The sequence below is a fragment of the Pleurodeles waltl genome, chromosome 7 (assembly GCF_031143425.1).
Source record: "Pleurodeles waltl isolate 20211129_DDA chromosome 7, aPleWal1.hap1.20221129, whole genome shotgun sequence".
Lineage (NCBI taxonomy): Eukaryota > Metazoa > Chordata > Amphibia > Caudata > Salamandridae > Pleurodeles > Pleurodeles waltl.
The window spans coordinates 1435101880-1435129619 of record NC_090446.1 but is presented as its reverse complement, the minus strand read 5'-3'; positions in this window follow the sequence as shown (position 1 = coordinate 1435129619).

Sequence of the window (27740 nt, the reverse complement as noted above, 5' to 3'; positions counted from 1 at the left end):
ACCATATCATCTGTAATATTCAAAAGCGCGTTTGCGGGAACTGCAGGAAGTCTCATAGCCCTGCCCATGAGAATTTCGTGCGGAGACAATCCAGTCTTTCTATCAGGGGTGTTTCTCATAGACATTAACACCAAGCAATGCGTCGGGCCATTTCAAATTTGTCGATGCACATATTTTCGCCATTCTTGATTTCAATGTACCATTCATTTGTTCCACCAGTCCTGAGGCTTCAGGGCGATAGCTACAATGCAGTTTTTGCTCAATGTTCAGCGCTGCGCAAAGTAACTTTATCACCTTGTTATTGAAGTGACTTCCCCTATCTGATTCTAAAGAGATCGGGAATCCAAAACGTGGTATCAACTCCCTCAACAATAGTTTTGCAACTGTAAGGCTGTCATTTCTACGTGTGGGGTATGCCTCAATCCAGTGACTAAAAATGCACACAATCACCAACACATACTTCAGACCTCCATGCACAGGCATCTCAATGAAGTCCATCTGCATTCTACTAAATGGGCCGCTCGCCCTACCAATGTGGCTCGCGTTCACAACCGTTCCCTTCCCTGGGTTCATCTGCTGGCAAGTGACACATCGATGGCAAACTGCTTCTGCAGCTTGACGGAATCTGGGGTTAAACCAATCAGTTTTGAACAATCTTATCATGGCATCTCTCCCTAGGTGAGCCTGCCCATGATAGAACCGCGCAAGCTGCGATAAGAGACTATTTGGCAAAACAAATTTTCCCTCATTTGAAACCCATAACTCATCTGGTCTCTTTATACATTGTGATTTAATCCAGGAATCTCTTTCATCCTCCCTGACGTTATTCTGTAATGCTTTTAATTCATCCATTGTATCTATGACCTTCAAGGCAATTGCTTCAGCTGGTTCGAGTTCTGGTTCACTTATTGAGTTCCATTCATCCCTGAGTAATATACAGTTCAGGGCACAAAATCTTGCGACTTGATCCGCATATGCATTTCCCAGAGAAACATAGTCCTGTCCTTTTGTATGAGCACTACACTTTACCACTGCAACTTCGGCTGGCATTTGAATGGCGTGTAACAATTCCCTTATTCTCTCCCCGTTTTTCACTGGGGATCCTGAAGAAGTCAGGAAACCTCTCTGTGACTATAGTTGTCCAAAGTCGTGCACAATTCCAAACCCGTACTGACTATCAGTGTAAATGGTGACTTTCATCAATGCAGACAGTTGACATGCTCTTGTAAGGGCTACAAGTTCTGCTACTTGTGCAGAATAGACTCCTTGAAGCCAGGACGCTTCCAAGACACCTGTTACAGTACATACAGCATATCCTGCTTTCAAAATTCCCATCCCATCTCTTAGACATGAACCATCAACGAAAACAATTTGGTCATTTTCATCGAGCTTAGTATCCTTAATGTCAGGTCGAGGTTTTGTGCAAAATTCAGTCACCTGAAGGCAGTCATAATCGACGTCTTCAGCGTTCTCAACTTCAGCATTTTCACCGGGAAGCAAGGTTGCTGGATTCAGCGTAGTGCACCTTTTCAGCTGCACATTCGGTGAGCCCAGAATTATCGTTTCATACCTTGTGAGTCTTGCTCCAGTCATGTGTTGCGTTCGGGAGCGGGTCAAAAGTATCTCAACTGAGTGAGGGACCATGACTGTTACTGGGTGTCCCATCACTATTCCTTCACTCTGAGTGAGGCTGATACCAACTGCTGCTACAGCGCGCAAACACCCTGGAAGTGCTGCTGCGACCGGATCCAAAGTAGCTGAAAAATACGCTACTGGTCTGTTTATGCCACCATGGGCTTGAGTCAAGACAGACAAAGAACATGCATCACGTTCATGACAAAACAATGTGAAAGGCTTTGTGTAATCAGGCATACCTAAAGCTGGAGCCCTGCACATGCATTCTTTCAATTCGATAAAAGCATCCATCTCATCCCCTTTCAGCTCAATTTGATCCAAGGCATCCTTCTGGGTCAGTTTCAGTAAAGGCTTTGCTAGAGTTGAGAAGTTGGGAATCCGCTGACGACAGTAGCTTACCATTCCCAAAAACTTCCTCACCTCCCTCCTTGTCTTTGGTGGACTCATTTGAAGTACACTCGTTATTCTTTCCTTCATTATTCTCCGTGACCCTTTCTCTATCTGGTGACCCAAGTATTTCACTTTCTTCTGACAGAACTGCAATTTGGAAGGAGACACCTTGTGTCCATTCCTTCCCAAATGGTTCAACAGAGCGATGGTATCGGCTGTGCAGCCACTTTCTGTCTTTGATGCAATCAGTAAGTCATCGATGTACTGTACTAGGACTGACTCGAATGGCAATTCTAATGCTTCCAAGTCTTTCTTTAGAATCTGATTGAATATTGACGGTGACTCAGAAAACCCTTGAGGAATTCGACACCAACTGTACACTCTGTCTAAGAATTTGAAACAAAAGAGAAATTGACTGTCCTCATGAAGAGGCACCGAAAAGAATGCTTGTGACAAGTCGATGACTGAGAACCACTCGGCATCGCAAGGGACTTGAAACATTATCACAGCTGGATTTGGTACGACAGGGCAACATTTAATTATGATGTCATTTATTTTTCTCAAGTCCTGTACAATTCGGACCTTTCCACTCGGCTTTATTAGTCCCATGATTGGTGAATTACATGGACTGCTTAACACTTCTTTCAGTACTCCCTGCTTTACAAATTCATCAATGAGTTGGGCAACTTTCATGAGGGTGTCTTGTGCCATGTGGTATTGTGGGGTCTGGGGAAAGGTTGCATTGGGCTTTACAGTCACTTTCACTGGTTCCACTCCTTTCATCAATCCCACCTCTTTCCCTGTCATATCCCACACTTCCTTTCCGACTGTTTCCCGTAATTCAGCTGGAATATCTTCTTCAGTTATCATCGGGAAAAGACAAATCAGAGGATACTCTTCATCGACAGTTTCCATCCTTCTCGGTCCCCACTTTCGCAAGCAAAATCTGACCCGCAGACTGCTCTCAACTTGTCAGTGATCTATTCTAGTGCACTTAGAATTTGTCAAAGCCCGAAGTCGAAGTTTCTTTCACTCCCTTAACACACGTACCGACTCGTTGACCACGCCCGATCAACCTACTAAACCGACCAGACCACAACATAAACAAGTGTCTCATACACTTTTCAACATACTCCGGAGTCTCTTGACCTCGCAGGGCCCGTCTCAACAACAACAACCACGTGGACCTTTTTATGCACGAAGCGCCACATGCACATGAAGTTCGACGACTTCCCTACTCTCACACTCGGAGTCGCACCTCCGCTATTTCTATGAAGTTCGACGACTTCCCTACTCCTACACTCGGAGTCGCACCTCCGCTATTCTCTAAAATCCTCGCAACCTTTTCACACAATCTGCGGCAATAAGCTGTGCAAGCGCAAAATCCTAACTTCACTCATACCATCACTAGTACCGCCAACGCTGATCTCACACCTCCATTCTCTTCATTCGCAAGCTCCGAGATCCCGGGAAAGTCGCGGTGGACTTAGCCCATCATCATTTTCTCAATCTGTTTTACCCAAGAAAATCGAATTCAACTTCTCGAGTGGGATCTCAAAAGTCGAAACCGTTAATTCAACACCATGTATGTTTCGAGTAGGGTCCCAAAAGTCTAAACCGTCCTCTGCTACCATCTACTGATAGAGCGTTCCATACTAATAATTTACCTGTATTTTGGACGCTCTTTAGGCCGATGAATCTTTTGGCTAAGTGGGACTCTCTTCACCCGAGATCAGTCAATTTAATCAAATCAATAATCAATAACGAACGTAAGCAATGCCCTGATCAACATAACACTTAACAATTAATCCAGAATACATTTCGGCGAACCATGACCTTCCGGTCATGAATAACCACACCAGTTTATTCAAAGTTAATGAATTTATTTCCCTATATTAACAAAGCTAGCACAATATAGATGTGTCTCAACACCAAATGATAAACGTAGATGAACATTAATAGCTGTCCATAACGAAGAAACAAGTGCAATCTATGCAGCATTTGAATAACAAGACATTCGATGATGGCAATGCAAATCACTAAAACTATAATCTGTAATGAGCTAATTGCATACATTTAGTCAGCATAACAAGGTCTCAAATTGCATCGTGCAACAAAAGGAATCCTCATCTAACCCCAAATTAGCATTGGCATGTGGGACTTCATGCAAAAACAATTTAGCAACATTAATTTGGAGAAAAAAAACTCCTAACTAGGGCTCTTATAAAAAATCAGCAGTTGGTTACCTAAAAGAAACACAATGCAATTGTACAATTTCCTTTCATATTTACCAATTACAATCAGCATTCAAGGAAGTCTTCGTCTCACAGGTACCGTTTCTCGATCAGCATGGGACGGGGCAAAGGGGCAGGGGTGGACGGGGCAGTTGCCTCACGGCGGCAAAATAAACTACTACTTCATACAAAGGGATAAATCAAAGTTAAAATCTCTAGGGTAAGAATGATTTAAGTCTCTTTCTCTCGATTAGAGAAAGCATCAAAGTCTCTCAAAATGGCATCGCAGCAAGGTGGGCCATATTAGCTGCAAAATGGCGGGTAACAGCAATAATGGCTTCAATGGCTGGTAATGGCTGGTAATGGCTGGTAATGGCTTCTTTCTTCTCGTGCACCTGGTTTAAATAGACAACAGTTCAAATCCAGTAGGGTCTTCCATTGGAGGGTTCATAGGTTGGCTTCAAATTATCCAATCAAAAACAACAGTTCTCAAGCTTTTACTTAAGCATACATTATCCTTGGAGATGGGTACGCAAGTTGCAACATTTTATACCAATTAACTCATTTTCAGAGCTTCCATTGTCCGCACCTGCAGATTGACCTTGGAGCAAAGAGAAAAATGCCAGGCTGGCACGAAACCTTAAGATAAGCATGTGAACGATCTCAGTGGAAAAGTACAGCTTCAAGCAGAAATACACGTTTATTAGCACATTGGAAAAATACGAGCATCTAAACCGTGAGACCAGGCAACTAGGCCGAAGCCTCCATTAAAGTAATGCTAAGCTAAAACATTTCAAACAAGCAAATCATAGCACACGTTTATGATTATGTCGGATTAGTGCGCTTCTAATACATCACGTTACATAAAGCACGCTTATAAATGTTGGCAAACTACTCTGAGGGCACATTTTGTCCCCGTACAATCTTTATTAGTTCGGTTAAAGTCACTCTTGATTATTGCAGCACTACGTTTAAGCGTTAATAAATGTAAACCCTTTATTTCTGCGTCATCAATCCCTCCTCTGATGACTACTTGTCATCACACAAACTATTCCCACAAATTTTATTCCATTAAAATTCTGTCAGTTCTCTTTTCCTTTTATTTCCCCTATTTTTCGCTTTATATTCTTCTGCCATTCTTTTCATCATTTTCTCTTCCTTCCTTCTTTTTATTCTTTCCATAATCATTATTATTCCCCTTTTTATTCCCCAAATTCCAAATATACAAATCAATACTATTAATATTCCCTGTATTATTTTTAATAATATTCCATTCCAAATTCCACCAATCCAATTTCCCACTGAAGCAAGTCCTTTTCCAACCTTCTCCCACACTCCTGGCTCTTTCAATTCCTTCAAGTCTGCACTCTCTTTTGTTAGATTAGCAAGCATAGTTTTAATTTTCACACTGTTGTCTGGAATATACGTGCAACAGTGTCGCGCACCAAGCATTTTGCAAACGCCGCCATCCTTTGCTAAAAGAATGTCTAAGGCAAGCCTGTTTTGAAGAGTCATAGCTCTTTCCGCTGCAAGCTCAGCATCTATCAGGATTATAGCACCTGAAAACTTTGTCAACATGTTATCCACTATAGTAGACAACTTTCTTATTTTGATGGAATTCAACACAACTCCCAATGAAGGAATCATGGCTCCAAATATATCTCCTACCACAGCAGCTGCGGTCTCTCTTTTCTGGATACGATGGGATCCAGATGTCTTTGGAATCATCGATAGGTCATCCAGTTGATAAACCTTTGGGAACACTATACCCAAATAACATCTTCCCCACCATCCCTTCGGAAGACGATAATAGGCATTATACCCACAAATGTAATATACACCTGGTATGACAGGGTCAAGTCCGTTCATCATGAATGTCCATTTGGCCTTAAAGATAAACGTATGTTTACACTCACTCGCTCCTACGAAAATGTTATCATAATAAGATTCACCTCGATATATACAAAATTTCCCTACATGCCAAGCATCTAAAGCTATTCTCCCTTGTGTCTTTATTGCGGCAAAATCATAATGATCTACTGAAGTCCTCTTACTTAGCTCTTTTTCTAATTTCGCATTCATTTGTGCCCTTCTATCATCTGTACGATCTAAAAAGCTTATTTCTACTGCAGAGAGCGAGCAGGTAAAGTTTTCCCTATGACCGTGAGCCGTTTCAAAAGGTTGCATTGGCTCGAAAAATTCCCTCATTATTTTAGCATCCCAATCTTTAGCAATCTGGCTTAGATGCGCTATTATAGGAACATATGCAAAGGTAACATCATAATTTGAGTAAAAATACTGTATGTTAGTTTGACCATAAAATCTAGAAGTTACTATACTACATGTAATCCCGTATGTAAGAGGCATGTGGTGATAAGTCACCCCTTCCTTTACTGATGTCGGTATCTGTGTACACACATAACAATCTTTTGCATCCATAGTCTCAACATATTCTGTTAGCAAGCGATAGAAAACATTATACGAGAGTTCTTTCTTATAATGCAAGTGTCTCTCATCTAATTCTAGTCTTCTCAATGCGGTTAGTTCAGTGACAGTAACAGGAGCAAAAGTAGAACCATCGATTTTCTCATTCTCACCCTTACCATGCATTCCAAGCACGATTGCCATTATTATTAGTACACATGCAATTACCAAGCCTATACACGCATATTTACAATATTTCTTTCTACTGTTTTGTGTAGCCATGATCTGTATAGAATCAGAGAGCTAGAAGCACCTATAAAGAAACCATTTAGCAATTCAGTTACAAAGCTGAACGGGCGCAATGTTCACACAGTTTTCTTCAAGAGGCCGGTCACTTATCGGTTAGCAGCATTTGTCTCAATTCGGCAATAACTCAGTCTTTTATCAGTTCAGCAAGTGTCTTATCCGGTTTAGCAATGTCTCAGCTGGTTGTTTGTATCACGTTAGATTGTAGCAAGCAATGTCATTTATCACCCTTTCAATCAACAGCGTCCATAAAACTTTTCTTTTCTATTGGTATCTCTTCTTCTTCGTTCTCGAGGCTTAGAGATACAAATTCATCAGTCCAATCGTCATTGACTACATATGCCCATTCTGGACCGGAATATCTTCTGTTTGGTATCCTTTTCCTTTTCAATTTTGCTTCTCTTTTCGATTCTGCCTCACTGGTACTTTCCTCTTTGGCCAAGTCTTTTCCTTCAGTTGAGGATGGTACCACGACAGTCACTTCCTTTCTTTTCTCTTTCACTTTTGGCCTTTCTTCGTCGTTCAAATTTTCTTTAGTCCTTTGTTTTATTGGTGATATACTTAGTCTCCTCTTTGCACCGTGTCCATTTGATGGACCTGCGATCTTTTCTGTGGAAGCTTGAACTGTTTCGTTCTGTTCTGCCCTGTCCCCTCCTTCTGGGGAATCAATCACGTTCTCTTTTTCTTTTTCTGTATCGTCTGCTTCTGGGAAAGCCCTCCTCTGATCAGGCTCTCCTGCTTTTTCACCTCTTTCGAGCCCTTCGTCACCGTTACTTTCTTCGGTCTCTTTATCACTTTCAGCTGCTTCAGGCTCTTTGTCACCTTCAGCTAATTCAGGCTCTTTGTTACCCTCAGCTGCTTCGTCGCTGTCTGAGGTTTCTCCTTGGTCTTCCCCAAGTGAGTCGGTCGTTTCGTCCTCAGAGAATATTTCTCTCTCTTCTGTTCCTGCCTGTTCACTTTCAGTTCGGTTTTGCTCTGTCTCAGCGCTCAGCACTGTTTTATCAGGCACTGGCAGTTTCAGCGCTTCAACTTCCTCATCTGTGGGACACAACACTTTCTTTGTGTGACTGGCGTGAATCCAGTTGGGAACTCCCGCACACTTCACAGCGGTAGTTTGTCGTCAGGATCACTTGGAAAGGGCCTTTCCAACGGGGTTCCAGACACGACTTTCTCACGTGCTTCTTTACCACGACTCAGTCACCTGCTTTCAGTGTGTGTCCTGGACCTGGGATCGGTGGCAAGGTGGTCGCTTCCACCTGGTGAGAGAAAGAGCGAACCACATCAGCCAGACCTTTGCAGTAGTCTAACACCATATCATCTGTAATATTCAAAAGCGCGTTTGCGGGAACTGCAGGAAGTCTCATAGCCCTGCCCATGAGAATTTCGTGCGGAGACAATCCAGTCTTTCTATCAGGGGTGTTTCTCATAGACATTAACACCAAGCAATGCGTCGGGCCATTTCAAATTTGTCGATGCACATATTTTCGCCATTCTTGATTTCAATGTACCATTCATTTGTTCCACCAGTCCTGAGGCTTCAGGGCGATAGCTACAATGCAGTTTTTGCTCAATGTTCAGCGCTGCGCAAAGTAACTTTATCACCTTGTTATTGAAGTGACTTCCCCTATCTGATTCTAAAGAGATCGGGAATCCAAAACGTGGTATCAACTCCCTCAACAATAGTTTTGCAACTGTAAGGCTGTCATTTCTACGTGTGGGGTATGCCTCAATCCAGTGACTAAAAATGCACACAATCACCAACACATACTTCAGACCTCCATGCACAGGCATCTCAATGAAGTCCATCTGCATTCTACTAAATGGGCCGCTCGCCCTACCAATGTGCCTCGCGTTCACAACCGTTCCCTTCCCTGGGTTCATCTGCTGGCAAGTGACACATCGATGGCAAACTGCTTCTGCAGCTTGACGGAATCTGGGGTTAAACCAATCAGTTTTGAACAATCTTATCATGGCATCTCTCCCTAGGTGAGCCTGCCCATGATAGAACCGCGCAAGCTGCGATAAGAGACTATTTGGCAAAACAAATTTTCCCTCATTTGAAACCCATAACTCATCTGGTCTCTTTATACATTGTGATTTAATCCAGGAATCTCTTTCATCCTCCCTGACGTTATTCTGTAATGCTTTTAATTCATCCATTGTATCTATGACCTTCAAGGCAATTGCTTCAGCTGGTTCGAGTTCTGGTTCACTTATTGAGTTCCATTCATCCCTGAGTAATATACAGTTCAGGGCACAAAATCTTGCGACTTGATCCGCATATGCATTTCCCAGAGAAACATAGTCCTGTCCTTTTGTATGAGCACTACACTTTACCACTGCAACTTCGGCTGGCATTTGAATGGCGTGTAACAATTCCCTTATTCTCTCCCCGTTTTTCACTGGGGATCCTGAAGAAGTCAGGAAACCTCTCTGTGACTATAGTTGTCCAAAGTCGTGCACAATTCCAAACCCGTACTGACTATCAGTGTAAATGGTGACTTTCATCAATGCAGACAGTTGACATGCTCTTGTAAGGGCTACAAGTTCTGCTACTTGTGCAGAATAGACTCCTTGAAGCCAGGACGCTTCCAAGACACCTGTTACAGTACATACAGCATATCCTGCTTTCAAAATTCCCATCCCATCTCTTAGACATGAACCATCAACGAAAACAATTTGGTCATTTTCATCGAGCTTAGTATCCTTAATGTCAGGTCGAGGTTTTGTGCAAAATTCAGTCACCTGAAGGCAGTCATGCTCGACGTCTTCAGCGTTCTCAACTTCAGCATTTTCACCGGGAAGCAAGGTTGCTGGATTCAGCGTAGTGCACCTTTTCAGCTGCACATTCGGTGAGCCCAGAATTATCGTTTCATACCTTGTGAGTCTTGCTCCAGTCATGTGTTGCGTTCGGGAGCGGGTCAAAAGTATCTCAACTGAGTGAGGGACCATGACTGTTACTGGGTGTCCCATCACTATTCCTTCACTCTGAGTGAGGCTGATACCAACTGCTGCTACAGCGCGCAAACACCCTGGAAGTGCTGCTGCGACCGGATCCAAAGTAGCTGAAAAATACGCTACTGGTCTGTTTATGCCACCATGGGCTTGAGTCAAGACAGACAAAGAACATGCATCACGTTCATGACAAAACAATGTGAAAGGCTTTGTGTAATCAGGCATACCTAAAGCTGGAGCCCTGCACATGCATTCTTTCAATTCGATAAAAGCATCCATCTCATCCCCTTTCAGCTCAATTTGATCCAAGGCATCCTTCTGGGTCAGTTTCAGTAAAGGCTTTGCTAGAGTTGAGAAGTTGGGAATCCGCTGACGACAGTAGCTTACCATTCCCAAAAACTTCCTCACCTCCCTCCTTGTCTTTGGTGGACTCATTTGAAGTACACTCGTTATTCTTTCCTTCATTATTCTCCGTGACCCTTTCTCTATCTGGTGACCCAAGTATTTCACTTTCTTCTGACAGAACTGCAATTTGGAAGGAGACACCTTGTGTCCATTCCTTCCCAAATGGTTCAACAGAGCGATGGTATCGGCTGTGCAGCCACTTTCTGTCTTTGATGCAATCAGTAAGTCATCGATGTACTGTACTAGGACTGACTCGAATGGCAATTCTAATGCTTCCAAGTCTTTCTTTAGAATCTGATTGAATATTGACGGTGACTCAGAAAACCCTTGAGGAATTCGACACCAACCGTACACTCTGTCTAAGAATTTGAAACAAAAGAGAAATTGACTGTCCTCATGAAGAGGCACCGAAAAGAATGCTTGTGACAAGTCGATGACTGAGAACCACTCGGCATCGCAAGGGACTTGAAACATTATCACAGCTGGATTTGATACGACAGGGCAACATTTAATTATGATGTCATTTATTTTTCTCAAGTCCTGTACAATTCGGACCTTTCCACTCGGCTTTATTAGTCCCATGATTGGTGAATTACATGGACTGCTTAACACTTCTTTCAGTACTCCCTGCTTTACAAATTCATCAATGAGTTGGGCAACTTTCATGAGGGTGTCTTGTGCCATGTGGTATTGTGGGGTCTGGGGAAAGGTTGCATTGGGCTTTACAGTCACTTTCACTGGTTCCACTCCTTTCATCAATCCCACCTCTTTCCCTGTCGTATCCCACACTTCCTTTCCGACTGTTTCCCGTAATTCAGCTGGAATATCTTCTTCAGTTATCATCGGGAAAAGACAAATCAGAGGATACTCTTCATCGACAGTTTCCATCCTTCTCGGTCCCCACTTTCGCAAGCAAAATCTGACCCGCAGACTGCTCTCAACTTGTCAGTGATCTATTCTAGTGCACTTAGAATTTGTCAAAGCCCGAAGTCGAAGTTTCTTTCACTCCCTTAACACACGTACCGACTCGTTGACCACGCCCGATCAACCTACTAAACCGACCAGACCACAACATAAACAAGTGTCTCATACACTTTTCAACATACTCCGGAGTCTCTTGACCTCGCAGGGCCCGTCTCAACAACAACAACCACGTGGACCTTTTTATGCACGAAGCGCCACATGCACATGAAGTTCGACGACTTCCCTACTCTCACACTCGGAGTCGCACCTCCGCTATTTCTATGAAGTTCGACGACTTCCCTACTCCTACACTCGGAGTCGCACCTCCGCTATTCTCTAAAATCCTCGCAACCTTTTCACACAATCTGCGGCAATAAGCTGTGCAAGCGCAAAATCCTAACTTCACTCATACCATCACTAGTACCGCCAACGCTGATCTCACACCTCCATTCTCTTCATTCGCAAGCTCCGAGATCCCGGGAAAGTCGCGGTGGACTTAGCCCATCATCATTTTCTCAATCTGTTTTACCCAAGAAAATCGAATTCAACTTCTCGAGTGGGATCTCAAAAGTCGAAACCGTTAATTCAACACCATGTATGTTTCGAGTAGGGTCCCAAAAGTCTAAACCGTCCTCTGCTACCATCTACTGATAGAGCGTTCCATACTAATAATTTACCTGTATTTTGGACGCTCTTTAGGCCGATGAATCTTTTGGCTAAGTGGGACTCTCTTCACCCGAGATCAGTCAATTTAATCAAATCAATAATCAATAACGAACGTAAGCAATGCCCTGATCAACATAACACTTAACAATTAATCCAGAATACATTTCGGCGAACCATGACCTTCCGGTCATGAATAACCACACCAGTTTATTCAAAGTTAATGAATTTATTTCCCTATATTAACAAAGCTAGCACAATATAGATGTGTCTCAACACCAAATGATAAACGTAGATGAACATTAATAGCTGTCCATAACGACGAAACAAGTGCACTCTATGCAGCATTTGAATAACAAGACATTCGATGATGGCAATGCAAATCACTAAAACTATAATCTGTAATGAGCTAATTGCATACATTTAGTCAGCATAACAAGGTCTCAAATTGCATCGTGCAACAAAAGGAATCCTCATCTAACCCCAAATTAGCATCGGCATGTGGGACTTCATGCAAAAACAATTTAGCAACATTAATTTGGAAAAAAAAACTCCTAACTAGGGCTCTTATCAAAAATCAGCAGTTGGTTACCTAAAAGAAACACAATGCAATTGTACAATTTCCTTTCATATTTACCAATTACAATCAGCATTCAAGGAAGTCTTCGTCTCACAGGTACCGTTTCTCGATCAGCATGGGACGGGGCAAAGGGGCAGGGGTGGACGGGGCAGTTGCCTCACGGCGGCAAAATAAACTACTACTTCATGCAAAGGGATAAATCAAAGTTAAAATCTCTAGGGTAAGAATCATTTAAGTCTCTTTCTCTCGATTAGAGAAAGCATCAAAGTCTCTCAAAATGGCATCGCAGCAAGGTGGGCCATATTAGCTGCAAAATGGCGGGTAACGGCAATAATGGCTTCAATGGCTGGTAATGGCTGGTAATGGCTGGTAATGGCTTCTTTCTTCTCGTGCACCTGGTTTAAATAGACAACAGTTCAAATCCAGTAGGGTCTTCCATTGGAGGGTTCATAGGTTGGCTTCAAATTATTCAATCAAAAACAACAGTTCTCAAGCTTTTACTTAAGCATACATTATCCTTGGAGACGGGTACGCAAGTTGCAACATTTTATACCAATTAACTCATTTTCAGAGCTTCCATTGTCCGCACCTGCAGATTGACCTTGGAGCAAAGAGAAAAATGCCAGGCTGGCACGAAACCTTAAGATAAGCATGTGAACGATCTCAGTGGAAAAGTACAGCTTCAAGCAGAAATACACGTTTATTAGCACATTGGAAAAATACGAGCATCTAAACCGTGAGACCAGGCAACTAGGCCGAAGCCTCCATTAAAGTAATGCTAAGCTAAAACATTTCAAACAAGCAAATCATAGCACACGTTTATGATTATGTCGGATTAGTGCGCTTCTAATACATCACGTTACATAAAGCACGCTTATAAATGTTGGCAAACTACTCTGAGGGCACATTTTGTCCCCGTACAATCTTTATTAGTTCGGTTAAAGTCACTCTTGATTATTGCAGCACTACGTTTAAGCGTTAATAAATGTAAACCCTTTATTTCTGCGTCATCAACAGTGACCAACAAATATGTTCCGACTTCAATAGGCTTAATCCGAGCATCAGGATTAATAAACAGGAGACCCAATCTCAGCAGAATTTCCTCCGGAAATAACCTGCGAAAGAGTTCCTTTATCATCACAGACGCTAGTCTCGGTTTGTTGGCTTAGAAAACCAGAGCCCATTGCGGTAAGATAAAGTTTTCCCAAAGCTTGAGGTGGCTCTTTGGTCAGAGCAATAGACAGGTGGTAGCTGCTTGCAAACTTTTAAATCATAACGTTTTCGCTACTTGAACTAAACCCTCCACAGCAGAAGTGATTGATGCCACTGGTTTAACAGGCAAAAATATCTCTCTATATCTATGTAAATCTGATGCCCAATGAATTAGGTCTTGAGTACGCTGAATATCGAACTATTATTTATTGATTGGGAAGCCAGAGGCCATCAGTAACCAGCAAAGCACCCAGTTGTGCAAATATGGAAACACACTTATCCCGAGGGTACAAAATGTAGCATCTAGACAGTGAACACCTTTAAGTCTGGGTGACAATGCCGACTCAAAATGAAGTGCTTGTAATTCTAATGCGCTACTTCTCGGTGCAGGAGAGTATGAAGGTTGTCTGAGTCTTTTACCTCTGAATTTGCTGTGGACTTTCCTCATGAGTCTTGATGACTTTCTGCTGAGTTAAACATCAGTTGCTGCAGAATCAACTACTGTGTAGTACTCTTTCCTACTTGGGGTATAAACCCATGACTACGTTATGCTCTGCAAAAGTGCTGCAAAGCTTATATATGTTTTTGTTTTATTGTGACATAGAATATAGCCCTGGATGTATGCTAACAGTCACTGCTTGTGCATTAAAATTTCTAGAGTATATGGTGCAGGGCCTGGGAAACAGGCATATTCATGTACATGGTACAGCTAATTAAATGTGTGCTTAATTGCCATGTTTTTAAAACTCGGGTTAAGGGCCACAGAATCAAACTGTCCCCTCTCTGATCTTTTCATAAGCATGATATGGGAAATGTGGCTACAAAGAGAATGGCATTTGGGAGTTGTCTTTCAGAAAATTGAAAATGAGTGTTAAAGTTCAATGTAGTATAATAGTATCAACATGAAATATGTGTATTAAAACTGGAGGCAGGCCTCAGCTGACCTCACCTCGCCCGACAAGCTCCATGTATAAGAAATGCATTTGATATATCAGTGCAGGGACGGAGTTAGACATGTGAAGCGTTTGCTGAAGTGATGCTGATAAATACATGACTGTAGGAACGTACCCACTTTTTGGCGTGGTTACCCCCACTTTTTGCCTGCTGTCAGTATGTTTTGACTGTTTTCACTGGGATCCTGCTAACCAGGACCCCAGTGATTGTGCTTTCTCCCTTTAAATTTGGTTACCTAGGACTTTGCAACCCCACAATTGGCATACTGGTGTCCCCATTTAAGTCCCTAGTATATGGTATTTAGGTACCCAGGTCATTGGGGCACCAGGGGATCCCCATGGGCTGCAGCATGTATTGTGGCACCCATGGGAGCCCATGCAAATTGTGTTTGCAGGCCTGCCATTACAGCCTGCGTGAAAAGCTGCATGCACCCTTTCACTACAGGTCAGTGCACCTTGTCACTGTAAGGCACCCCTATGGTAGGCCCTCCTAGCTCAGAGGGCAGGGTGCAGGTATCTGTGTGTGAGGGCACCCCTGCATGAGCAGAGGTGCCCCTACTCGCTCCAGCTCCATTGCACTGGACTTCATAAGTGTGGGGAAGCCATTTTACCAGTATACTGGACACAGATCTGAGCCCAGCCACATAATGGTAACTCCAAACCTGGTCATGTTTGGTATGAAACATGTCAGACTCATACCCTAGTACTGTTGCCATTATTGGGTGCATAATCCCATGCACTCTGGGAGCTCCTAAGGGGACTCCCAGTATTTTTCATACCAGTCTTCTGGGGTTTTCTGGGCAGCCTGCCCTGCTGCCTTCCCACAGACAGGTTTCTGCCCTCCTGCTGCTTGACCAGCTCAGGCAGGGGAAGGCAGAACAAAGGATTTCCTGAGGGAGAGGGCGGCAACACCCTCTCCCCTTGGAAATAGGTTTTACATGGCTTAGGAGGGGTAGCCTTGCCAAGCCACCGTTATGCTTTGAAGGGCACATTGGGTGCAAACCTTGCATAAACCAGTTTGCACCAGTCCAGGGATCCCTGGTCCCTGCTCTGGCATGAAACTGGACAAAGGAAAGGGGAGTGCCCACTCCCCTGACCATCACTACCCCAGGGGTGGTGGCCAAAGCTCTTCCAGGTGGCCACTTGCTTCTGCCATCTTGAATCCAAGATGTACAGAGGCTCCTGGGAGCACCTGGGTGGCCAGGTCAGGTAGGCGATGTCACAGCCCACTCCTGATATGTGGTCATCCTGCTAGGTGACCAATCCCCCTTTCTGGGCTATTTAGGGTCTTCCTCTTGGGTGGGTCCTCAGATTAGACATGCAGGATTCCACCAGGAATACTCTGCATCATTTACATCACATTGTGGCCACCGGGACTGCAACTAGAACCTCCAGGAACTGACAACCTGCAACTTCAGTGACAACTCTGCTCTATAACATTTTCCCAACTGTGCATCCTCTGAAAGCAGCGAGTCTTCAGTTTGCTCAAGATTTAAGAAGGAATCACCCTTAGAGTGAAGGAGTCACTCCCCTGCATCTGCAGGCAGCAACTGCAACAATTGACCAGCTGTGTGGATCTGCTCTCCTCCAAAACTGCATGGATCCTGCATCACAGGTGGTGGTCTGTAGTGGTCCCCTTGGTCCTCTCTATCAGCTGCCAACTTGGGAGATGGGAACCCCTTGCCTCTCCATGCAGGACAGTACCACTGTGCAATGCGACTCTTACAACTAACAAGGCTTGTTTGCCCCTCCTCCAAGGAATCTTCAGGATCCGTGTAGCTCTGGCCCCCAGCACTTCTTCCTGCTAAGCACAGTCTCCAGCCTGCTGCTCCAGTGACGTGGGAGTCCTCTCCAGGTGTGCTGGGTGGGCCTCACTGCGATTGCTGTGCCTGCTGCCAGTGGGTTGCTTGTGGGGGCTGCCTCCTCTTATTGTGACTCTCCCAATGGTTGTGTGTCACCCGGGACTCCCCTTAATGGGTCGAGTCCCCTGGGCCTTGCTGGTCCTTTTCAACCTTGCAACTCATCTTCTTCCTCTGTTGCATTTGCTAAGGCTTGTTGGTGGTTCTCCAGCATCACTAATCAACTGCAACCCAACAAACGACGTGAGACACCATCTGCATCACTCCAGGGACTCTTCTTCATCTTCTGTGCTGCACTGCTGGTCTTCTTCCTCCCTCGTTAACCTGGTCCTGAACCCACCGAAGGGTGGGTAGTGGCTCCTGCCACGACCTGCCACTCCATCACAAACTGGACTTGGTTTCCTTCCATTGCAGGTCCTCTTCTGCTGAGATCTACCTTTGGGTTCCTCCAGTCTTGTTTGGGTCTTGTATAATCCTTTTCCAAAGGCCTCCTGTTGGTTTTGGAGAAAACCAGGTACTTACCTCTCCTCTCCTGGTTGCTGGGGGTCACTCCGGTACTCATCTCTTGGGGTTCCTAGTCCCTCCAGCTCCCTCCTACTGATTCCACTTCCTTGGTTGCGGGGACTGCCTTTCACATTCCACTTTTTTAGTATATGGTTTGGCCATCTCCTAGGGCCCTCACTGTTTACCTATACTTTTGCCAATGCTTTTTGCTTTCTATGCTCTTTATTGGTTGCTAATGTGAATATAATAGTGTGTTTACTTACCTCCAGTTGGAGGGTTGCCTATTCAGTATTTTAGTATTTGTGCTACTATAATAAGGTACCTTTATTTTTGTAACAGTGTGTGATTCTTTCATGTGTGATAGTGCTGTATGACTATAGTGGTATTGCATAATTGCATGTCTCCTAGATAAGTCTTAACTGCTCATCCACAGCTACCTCTAGAGAGCGCTGGCTTCCTAGACACTGCCTACACTTCATTAATAGGGGATACCTGGACTTGGTATAGGGTGATAACACCATAGGTGTCCACCACACACCAGGCCAGCATCCTACATTGGTGATGCAGTGGTGGGATGTCACTTGCAATTGCCTTACCACTTTGTCGCTTTGTGACTTCCCAGAGGAAAGACCATTGCGAAGTGTTAGCTACACACTGCACTTAGGTATCAGGATTTCTAGTCTCCTAGTTTGGGTAAATTAGAAGTTTAGCATAGCCCTTACTCTTACCTTTTCAAGCGAGCCTAGTTGTTAGAGTAGTCAGGTGCACCCACACCACTCTAGCAAGATGTCTTCAGTAGAGCACACCTCTCAGGCCCCAGACTCTCACTATAAGAGTCTTTCTTTCCAAGAGTTGAGGGAGATGTGTGCTTCCAGAAAACTGTAGACAGGGAGAAATCCCAATAAAAGTCTACTTCTGGAGTTACTACTCCTGGCTGACCAGGACAATGCAGGTAGCCAGGAAGAGGAGGAAGTAAAAACTGACCCTCCCGTCTTAGGCCGGGTAGATTTAGGATACACTGAGGGGGGTCAGGAAGAATCTGGAGAACCACGCAGCCATGTAAGGAGCACTTCAGGTATTGAAAAGGGGGGGTCATACCAGTGGGCCCACCTTTACTCCTTGAGGATTGGTTCGCAGAGTTCCCAGAAGGAGGGATAGGTCCTCAGTATCTGAGGGGACCCACTGCTCCAACTCAGGAGAAGATTCCTCAGATAGGGAACTTAGAAACTAAGATTGGAAGAGGCCAAGCTGAGGCAGCAGCAGCAGCAGCTAGCCCTGGTTAGGGAGGTATTAGCAGTGGAAAGGGAGAGACAGGATTTTGAGTTAGATCCCTATGGTTGCGGCAATCTTAGCTTTAGGGACACTAGGGGAATGGAGGACTCCTATGATTCTAGGAACCTGAGCAAGATAGTTCCACCTTACAATGTGGGAGATAACATTCATAAACGGTTCACTGCTTTGTACACGGCCTGCAAAGTACAGAAGGTCCCTCAAAGACAGTGGGCAGAAATCTTGTGGATCTGCTACTCTTACAAAGGAGAGACAAACTCCTCACTGTCAGAGAAGAAGATGCAGATGATTATACAGCCCTCAAAAATGCACTCTTACATGGTTTTGACCTAACCACTGAACAATGTAGAATCAAGTTCAAGGGGACCAAAAAGGGGGTCCTCCCAGGACTGGACAGATTTCGTTGATTGCTCTGGTAATGCTCTGGAAGGCTGGTTGCATGGGAGCAAAGTGAGTAACTACCAGGGCTTACCAAATATTACAACAGAGCACATTTTGAATAACTGTATTTTTGATCAGTTGCATCAATACTTGGTGGACTCTGAGCTGATGTCTCCCGAAGAATTGGGAAAGAAGACAGACAAAAGGGTCCACACCGGGGAGAGTAGTTCAACAAAAGGGGTAACCACAAAAAGAAGGAAGCAGGTAAGCATCAGGACAAAGGTCGGGATAAAGATAAAACAAAAGAGCCGTCATCAGGCCCACAAAACTGTTTTGGTGGTGGGACTAAATCCTCTTCCTCATCCTTTAAAAAACATTGGTGCTACATGTATAAGCATTAAGGCCAAAGGGCAGGAGACAGCACGTATCCTAAGGAAGACACAAAGCCCCTCTACCACTACTAATACCACTCCTACTTTTAGTGTCCCTCAAAATAGCAATAGTAGTGGTAACAGTAGTCAGTCTAAAAGTGTAGCTGGACTCACCTTGGGGACTGTAGTGGATTTGGGCGAGTCAAGGAGACCACTGATGCTGTGTTGGTCTGTGATGGGGGCATTGACTTTGCCACCCTAGCTGCAACATTTCCCCGGCTGTGCATCCTCTGAGGGTTGTGAGTCTTCAGCCTGCACAAGAAGTAAGAAGGAATCTCCCTTGGAGTGAAGGAGTCACTCCCCTGCCTCTGCCGGCACCAACTGCAATGACGACCGGCTGCGTGGAACTAGCAACACCAGCTTTCAGCTTGTTGTTCTATTATTTCAATCAGCTGTCTCTTTCTGAGAAGACATAGGCCCTCATTACAACCCTGGCGGTCGGTGATAAAGTGGTGATAATACTGCCAACAGGCTGGCGGTAATACTGCCAACAGGCTGGCAGTAAATACCACCAAATTATGACCATGACAGAAAGAGTTCAGATAGACAGCCACTTTACCACACCAACAGCCAGGACGGAAACAACAGGGACCACGGCGGTAGCCGCCTACAGCCAGGCGGAAGTCAATGTTCTGCCCACCGTATAATGACAATCCAAGCCACCACCTTTTCCGGGGCGGTACCAACAACATCAAAAGCCTGGTGGAAACACTGCACCGAAGGGAAAGGTCTCACCATTGGAGACTCAGGGAAGAACCACGCCGTCATGGAGCCCAAGCTGCAGATTTTTCCTATGATCTTCTACATCCTGCTCCACCATGAACACCATCGTCAGCAAAGACGAAGATGGTGAGTACAGCCACCTAGCACATAGGGGATGGAGGGAGGAAAACTAGAGTGACACACAAACGCACCACACACACACACACTCCCATTCCCAGCACCATACACACAATCAGATGAGTAAGAAAACATATTTACCCCGTACCCTTCTTGAATAATGCAAGTACAACACGAATAGATGAAAGTGAGTGTAATAATATAATTACATCTAAATAAGTACATCAAATCTAAAAGTATATACATATGTACAAATCAAGGGACACTACACAGTCCTCAATGTGCGTGGGCCACAGGGCCACATGACAAAGTCCAAAGCCCCACTTGTCTCCTGCAACAAAACAGACTGAACACTGCAGGGGCATCAGTTCAAAAATAGGAAGACACCTGAGGCGGACGGGAAACGGGGGGGTACCCAAGCCGGCAGATGGAACAACACCACTGGTCCTGGAGGGGCAACATGCCCTGTGCGCTGTCCTGGGGAGTGCAAGGCCACAGTTTCTCAAGTGGGTGATTTGCCCACTGCTTGGTCCTGAGGAGTACAAGGCCACAGCCTCTCGGGTGGGTGCCATACCCACTGGTCCTGTGATCTTCATCCTGGGGAGGATGGGGTGAGTGGGTGTTTTGCCCATTGGTTCTGGAGGGGGCATTGTGCCCAGTGATCTTCATCCTGGGAAGGATGGGGTGAGTGGATACCATACCCACTGGGCATCAGTTCAAAAATAGGAAGACACCTGAGGCGGACGGGAAACGGGGGGGTACCCAAGCCGGCAGATGGAACAACACCACTGGTCCTGGAGGGGCAACATGCCCTGTGCGCTGTCCTGGGGAGTGCAAGGCCACAGTTTCTCAAGTGGGTGATTTGCCCACTGCTTGGTCCTGAGGAGTACAAGGCCACAGCCTCTCGGGTGGGTGCCATACCCACTGGTCCTGGAGGGGGCATTGTGCCCGGTGATCTTCATCCTGGGGAGGATGGGGTGAGTGGGTCTTTTTCCCCACTGGTTCTGCAGGGGGAATTGAGCCCTGTGATCTTCAACCTGGGGAGGATGGGGTGAGTGGGTGCCATACCCACTGGTTCTGGGGGGCATCGTGCCCTGTGATCTTCATACTGGGGAGAATGGGGTGAGTGGGTGCCATACCCACTGGTTCAGGAGGGGGCATCGTGCCCTGTGATCTTCATCCTGGGGAGGATGGGGTGAGTGGGTGTTTTGCCCATTGGTTCTGGAGGGGGCATTGTGCCCAGTGATCTTCATCCTGGGAAGGATGGGGTGAGTGGATACCATACCCACTGGTTCTGGAAGTGGCATCGTGCCCTGTGATCTTCATCCTGGGGAGGATGGGGTGAGTGGGTGTTTTACCCACTAGTTCTGGAGGGGGCATCGTGCCCTGTGATCTTCACCCTGGGGAGATGGTGTGAGTGGGCGCCATACCCACTGGTTCTGGAGGGGGCATCGTGCCCTGTGATCTTCATCCTGGGGAGGATGGGGTGAGTGGGTGTTTTCCCCACTGGTTCTAGAGTTAGCATTGTGACCTGTGATCTTCATCCTGGGGAGGATGGGGTCGGTGGGTGTTTTCCCCACTGGTTCTGGAGGGGGCATCGTGCACTGTGATGTTTATCCTGGGAGGATGGGGTGAGTGTGTGCCATACCCACTGGTTCTGGAGGGGGCGTCAAGCCCTGCTCAGTGGTTGTGCTGCTGCTGCCGGTGGTGGTGGTGGGGGGGAGCTCCTGCCCACCCCTGAAGCCTCGGACGACTGCCCACCGGTGCTGGTGGTGGTGGGGGGAGGCTCCTGCCCATCCCCTGCAGCCTCAGACGGCTGCATCACCATGGTTGGTGGTGGGGGCTCAGACTGAGTCCCAGCACCAGGCCCCTTCTCCTTCCTGCTGGTGCAGGCTCCTTGCCCTTCCTGGCAGCACCTGGGGATGGCTCCTTGCCCTTCCTGGTAGCAGTGGGGGATGGCTACTTGCCCTTCCTGGCAGCAGCTGGTGATAGCTCCTTACCTTTCCTGACAGCAGCTGTGGATGGCTCCTTGCCCTTACGGCCAGTACTTGGGGCAGGCACCCTTTCTCTGAGGCTGCCTGGTGCCCTGGATCCTTTCCCACCACGAGTTGCTGTGGACTCTACTGGGCCCGTGGACTGGGTGGCTGAGGTGCTTGCCTGGGTTTTACCCACCCTGGCCAGACGTGAAGGACAGGGGAGAATGATAGGGAAGAGGTCAATGGTGAAGAGGAAAAACGTCTTAGAGACATTGGGGCGGGGAGAGGGAGAAGGTTTGGGAGTGGTTGTAGAAGGTGTCTGTCTGCTGTGTTTGGATGCAGGTGCATGGGCTGCATGCTGTTGTGAGGTGGATGGCTGTTGGGTGTCTGAGTGCTTGTGTTTGTGTACCTTAAGAGGGTGGCCACAGACACAGAGGGGACGTGTGCATGGCTGTTGGGGTGGTGTCTGCCAGTGAGGAGTGTGTTCTGACAAGTGTGGTGGTGATGCTGGTAGTGGATGAGGATGTTGTGCATGCAGGTGTGAGTGTAGATGCAACTGGGAGGGAGGTGGAGGGTGAGGAGGAGGGGGACACAGTGGAGGCAGTAGATGTTGGTATATCTGCATCTGGATGGTATTTGTGTGAGTGCCTGTAGGATGAAGTGTGGTGCTTGTATTTGCCTGTGCTACTCTTGTGTGTTGTCTTGTGTGCATGTTGGTATGCCTGTGGGCTTGGGATAGGTTGGGGTTGAGGGGAATGGGATTGGGTAGAGGAAGTTGGAGGGGGAGGGTGGAAACAGGGACAATGGCTGCCATCAGTGAGGAGGCCAGAGCCTGGATTGATCTCTGTTAGGCCGCCAAGCCAGAGTGAATGCCCTCCGGAAATGCATTGGTATGTTGCATTTGGGCTGCCAGCCCCTGGATGGCATTCACAATGGTTGACTGTCCAAAATAGATGGATCTCAGGAGGTCAATAACCTCCTCACTGAGGGCAGCAGGTCTAACTGGGGAAGGGCCTGAGGTGCCTGGGGCGAAGGAGATGCCCATCCTTATGGGTGAGCGGGCACGGGCAACTTGCTGAGGGGCTGCTGGGAGGCCGGTGCTGGTACGGAGATTGCGGCTGCACCTGTAGCTGGTGTGGGCACAGAGAAGTCCACCACCACCAGGGAGCTTCCATCAGAGGAGGTATCTGTGTCCGAACTGTCCCCTCCAGTCTCCACCATGGTACTCCCCTCGCCCTCCGTCCCACTGGTGCCCTCACCATCAGTGGACTCTGCCCCATGGATCCTGTGGGATTCAGCTCCCTCCATCGCCGGTGCCTCTGCTCCTCGGCCAGATGATGTTAATGCATATAAGGACTGAATGACAAAACAAAAATGGGGGGAAGAGACAAAGGATACACTTGGTCAATGGCTGCACCAACATCACTGTTGGCGTACACAGCACCCTCACACACAAGGAACAGTCCTATGCACTATGCAATGCACTACCAGTAACAATGCTAGTCACCAGGGCATAGTGAGGGACACATACCGCCAACTTCAGCATACCTGGGATTCACACAGCCCTTCCCAGTAGTGGATGCCTACTAGTTAGGTAGGAGGAGGAATATCAAATCAAAACCCTGCCCAACATGGGACCTACTCTGCAATTTCAGGCCTGACCTAGGGGCACCCACAGACACACATCACCCACCCGGATACCACCCCACCAGGCATAAATTGTAATGATGTACTCACCCCCTTGTGGCTGCTGTGATGCACTCAAGCGCCCATGCAGCTCCGGATAGGCCACCACCAATATGCGGGCCATCAGGAGGGTCACTGTTCGATGGACACACCTTCCTCATTAGGAGACCATCCCCAGCTGGGTCTCCACCATCTTCCGTGCCCAGCGTCTCAGCTCCTCCCACCGTACTGACATTGGCTGGGATACCTGTAGGGATGTAAATGCAGTGTTATTGTTTCGGTGTGTGACATATAGTGCATGGGTGGGTTGCCCTCTTTGTTTGTATTTGCCCTGGCAGATTTCACTTGTGTGAGTTGGTAGGTGGTGGGGTAGCTGATTCCCTCTAGTGTGCATGCTTTAGTGATAGTTGTCCTTGCAGGTCTGTGAGTGGTGTCCATGCATTGGTATGGCATGCAGGGCTTGGCAGGATGAGTGAGTTGTGATGGTGGGGTGTATAGGATGGAGTGGAGTGATGGGAGTGAGGGTGAGGGTGGGGGTAGTTGATGGCATGCAGGTAGGGGGGTAAAAATAGTAAAGAGTTGACTTACCAGAGTCCAGTCCTCTTCCTACTCTGGCCAGGCCCTCAGGATGCATGACTGCCAAGACTTGCTCCTCCCATGTTGTTGTTGAGGAGGTGGGGGTCCACTGCTAGTCCTCTGGATTGCAAGCTGGCGTCTTGCTGCAATGGAACGTACCTTCCCTGATAGGTCATTCCACTTCTTCCTGATGTCATCCCTTGTTCTTGGGTGCTGTCCCACGGCGTTGACCCTGTCCACAATCCTCCGCTATTGCTCCATCTTCCTAGCAAAGGATATCTGCTGCACCTGTGCTCCAAAAAGCTGTGGCTTTACCCGGATGATTTCCTTCACCATGACCCTTAGCTCCTCCTCAGAGAATCTGGGGTGTTGTTGTGGTGCCATGTGTGTTGTGTGAGTAGTGTGGGTGAGGGTGTGTAGGGTGATGTGTTGGGGTGTGTGATGTAAGGTGCGTGGATGGTGTATAGGTGATGGTGGTGTGTGGCTCTGGTCTTATCTGTGGTCGTGGTGTCTATCTCGTGCCAATGGTTTGTAGTCGTAAAGGGTTGTGGGTAATGTGGGTGTGTGTTTTATAGTGGTGTGAGTATGGTGTGTGTATGGGTTTCAGATGGGTGTAGTTTGAATTGTCCAATGTGGTGTTGCTTTGTATGTGTGTGTATATTTTGAGCGTGGCGGTATGTACTGCCAATGGTTTACCGCTATTGAATGTCCGTCGTGGGGATTTGTGGGTCATAATGTGGTGAATGTTGTTCTGTTTGTGTAACAGTGTGGGTTTTGATACCGCTAGTTTATCACTGACCTTTGGGGTGGCGGAGTTGTGTCTGTGGTGGCTGAAAAATGACGGATTGGTGTGTGTGTGTCATAATGTGGTGAACGGATATCCGCCACCACAGCGGTATGTTGGTGTTAGAAATTGGGTCTTTGATTGACAGTCAGATTACCCCCTGTTCAAGCAAGGACCCTCACTCTAGTCAGGGTAAAAGAGAATCACCCTCAGCTAACCCCTGTTTATCCCCTTGGTAGCTTGGCAGAGCAGTAGGCTTAACTTCAGAGTCCTAGGTGTAAAGTATTTGTACCAACACACACAGTAACTTACTGAAAACACTACAAAATGCCACAACACAGGTATAGAAAAATCAGAAATATTTATCTAAATAAAACAAGACCAAAACGACAAAAATTCACCATACACAAGTCAAGTTATCAATTAAAAATCAAAAATAGTCTTTAAGTAGTTTTAAAAACACACTAGCGCTGCTAGAGTGAAAATTTACCTGGTGCGCGTCAAAAATAACCCCGCACGGGCGGGTGTGCGTCAAAAATAACTCCGCACAGCGGTAAGCAAGTCGAAAATCCAGCCGCACGATGATCCGAAAATCCCGCAGCGCAGGTTGTGATCTACCAGCCTCTGTCAGCGATGCTGTGCGTTGTTTCTCCTGCTCCGTGCTTCGGTTGCGTTTCTTGCGAGCATCGTTTCTCAGCTGCAGAGCCGACGGTGCATAGTTTTTCTCAGCCGCAGATCGGATTCGCGGCAATCTTTTCCCCGCGCGGCGCTCTGTACGTGGTTTTTCTTTAGGCTGCCAGCTTCTCCTTTCAGGGTCCCAGGAACTGGATCGGCACCACAGGTCAGAGTTGGAGTCTCTCCAGAGACTCCAGGTGCTGGCAGAGAGAACTGTTTGCTGTCCCTGAGACTTCAAACAACAGGAGGCAAGCTCTAGATCAAGGCCTTGGAGATTTCTTCTCAAGATGGAAGGCACACAAAGTCCAGTCTTTGCCCTCTTACTCTGGCAGAAGCAGCAACTGCAGGATAGCTCCACAAATCACAGTCACAGGCAGGGCAGCTCTTCTTCCTCAGCTATTCAGCTCTTCTCCAGGCAGAGGTTCCCCTTGGTTCCAGAAGTGTTTCTAAAGTCTGTGATTTGGGTGCCCTTTTTATACCCAATTTCTCCTTTGAAGTAGGCCTACTTCAAAGTAAAGTCTCTTTGGAATGTGAAATCCTGCCTTGCCCAGGTCAGGCCCAAGACACTCACCAGGGAGTTGGAGACTGCATTGTGTGAGGGCAGGAACAGCCCTTTCAGATGTGAATGACCACTCCACCCCTCCCTCCAAGCACAGATGGCTCATCAGGATATGCAGGCTACACCCCAGCTCCCTTTGTTTCACTGTTTAGTGTGAGGTGCATCCAGCCCAACTGTCAAACTGACCCAGACAGGGAATCCACAAACAGGCAGAGTAACAAAAATGGTATAAGCAAGAAAATGCTCATTTCTAAAAGTGGCATTTTCAAACAGACAATCTTAAAATCTACTTTACTAAGGGCCAGATGTATGAAAAGTTTTTGCACTCGCAAAAGGTGCGAATCGCAAAAATCTGCCGTTGTGAGTGCAAAAACGTGGTCTGCGATGCATGAAAGGCATTCCGAGACCAAAAATAAAAAATCGCAAACTTTGCGATTTTTTGCGTTGCGACCTGGTTTTGGGACTCGCATTTTGCTTTTTGGTATTTCCAGTAGGAAATTGCGGGGCGCAAAATGCGATTCGCAAATTCCAAGTTGCAAATAGATGCATCAAAAAATCGCAATTTGCGAATTTTCGCAGAATGGCATTTTGCACATGCAAAATACCACTAAGTGAAACCAGGTGATAACCAGGTGCAAACTTTATAAAGAAGCCCAGAATGCCTCAGACTCTTTTCCAAAATGCCTGCACTCTACATCATGGCGAGGAGGATGAGGGTCTTGGCAGGTTTGAGGAGACAGGAGCGCATTTTCAGAGTGCACATTACACTATTTGACCAGACAGAGGAGGAAATATTTGAGAGGTATAGGTTGAACTCAGCCATGATACTTGATCTGATAGCTGAGCTACAACCCATACTACAGCGCAGAACACTGAGGAGTCACAGCATACCCACCCATGTGCAGGTATTATGCTCCCTATACCTACTCTCGTCAGGGAGCTATCAAGGGGTCATAGCAGCGGCTGGGGGGGTGTCTCAGAGTACCCTCCCCCGATTTTTCAATGCATTTATCAACGCCATGCTAAGCAAACTCCAACAGTACATCAGATTCCCCCACACCCCACAGGAAATACAGCAGACAAAAATAGAGTTTTACCAGATAGCACAGTTCCCCCACGTCCTAGGTGCCATATATGGCACACATGTGGCAATCTGTCCACCATCAGCTACAGAGTATGTGTACCGAAACCGTAAACACCAACATTCCATGAATATACAGGTGATATGCAATGCCTCCTATATCATAACTGATCTCGTGGCCAGGTACCCAGGGAGCACACATGATTCGTACATCTTTCACCACAGCAGCATTCACACAAGACTGCTAGCTGGGGAGTTTGGTGAAGGATATCTACTAGGTAATGTCACTCTGTACACTGGTGCATAGATGGCAAACCAATGTCAGATGGCTCAGTTACTCATCACACCTTCTGTCTCTTCCAGGAGACAGTGCCTACT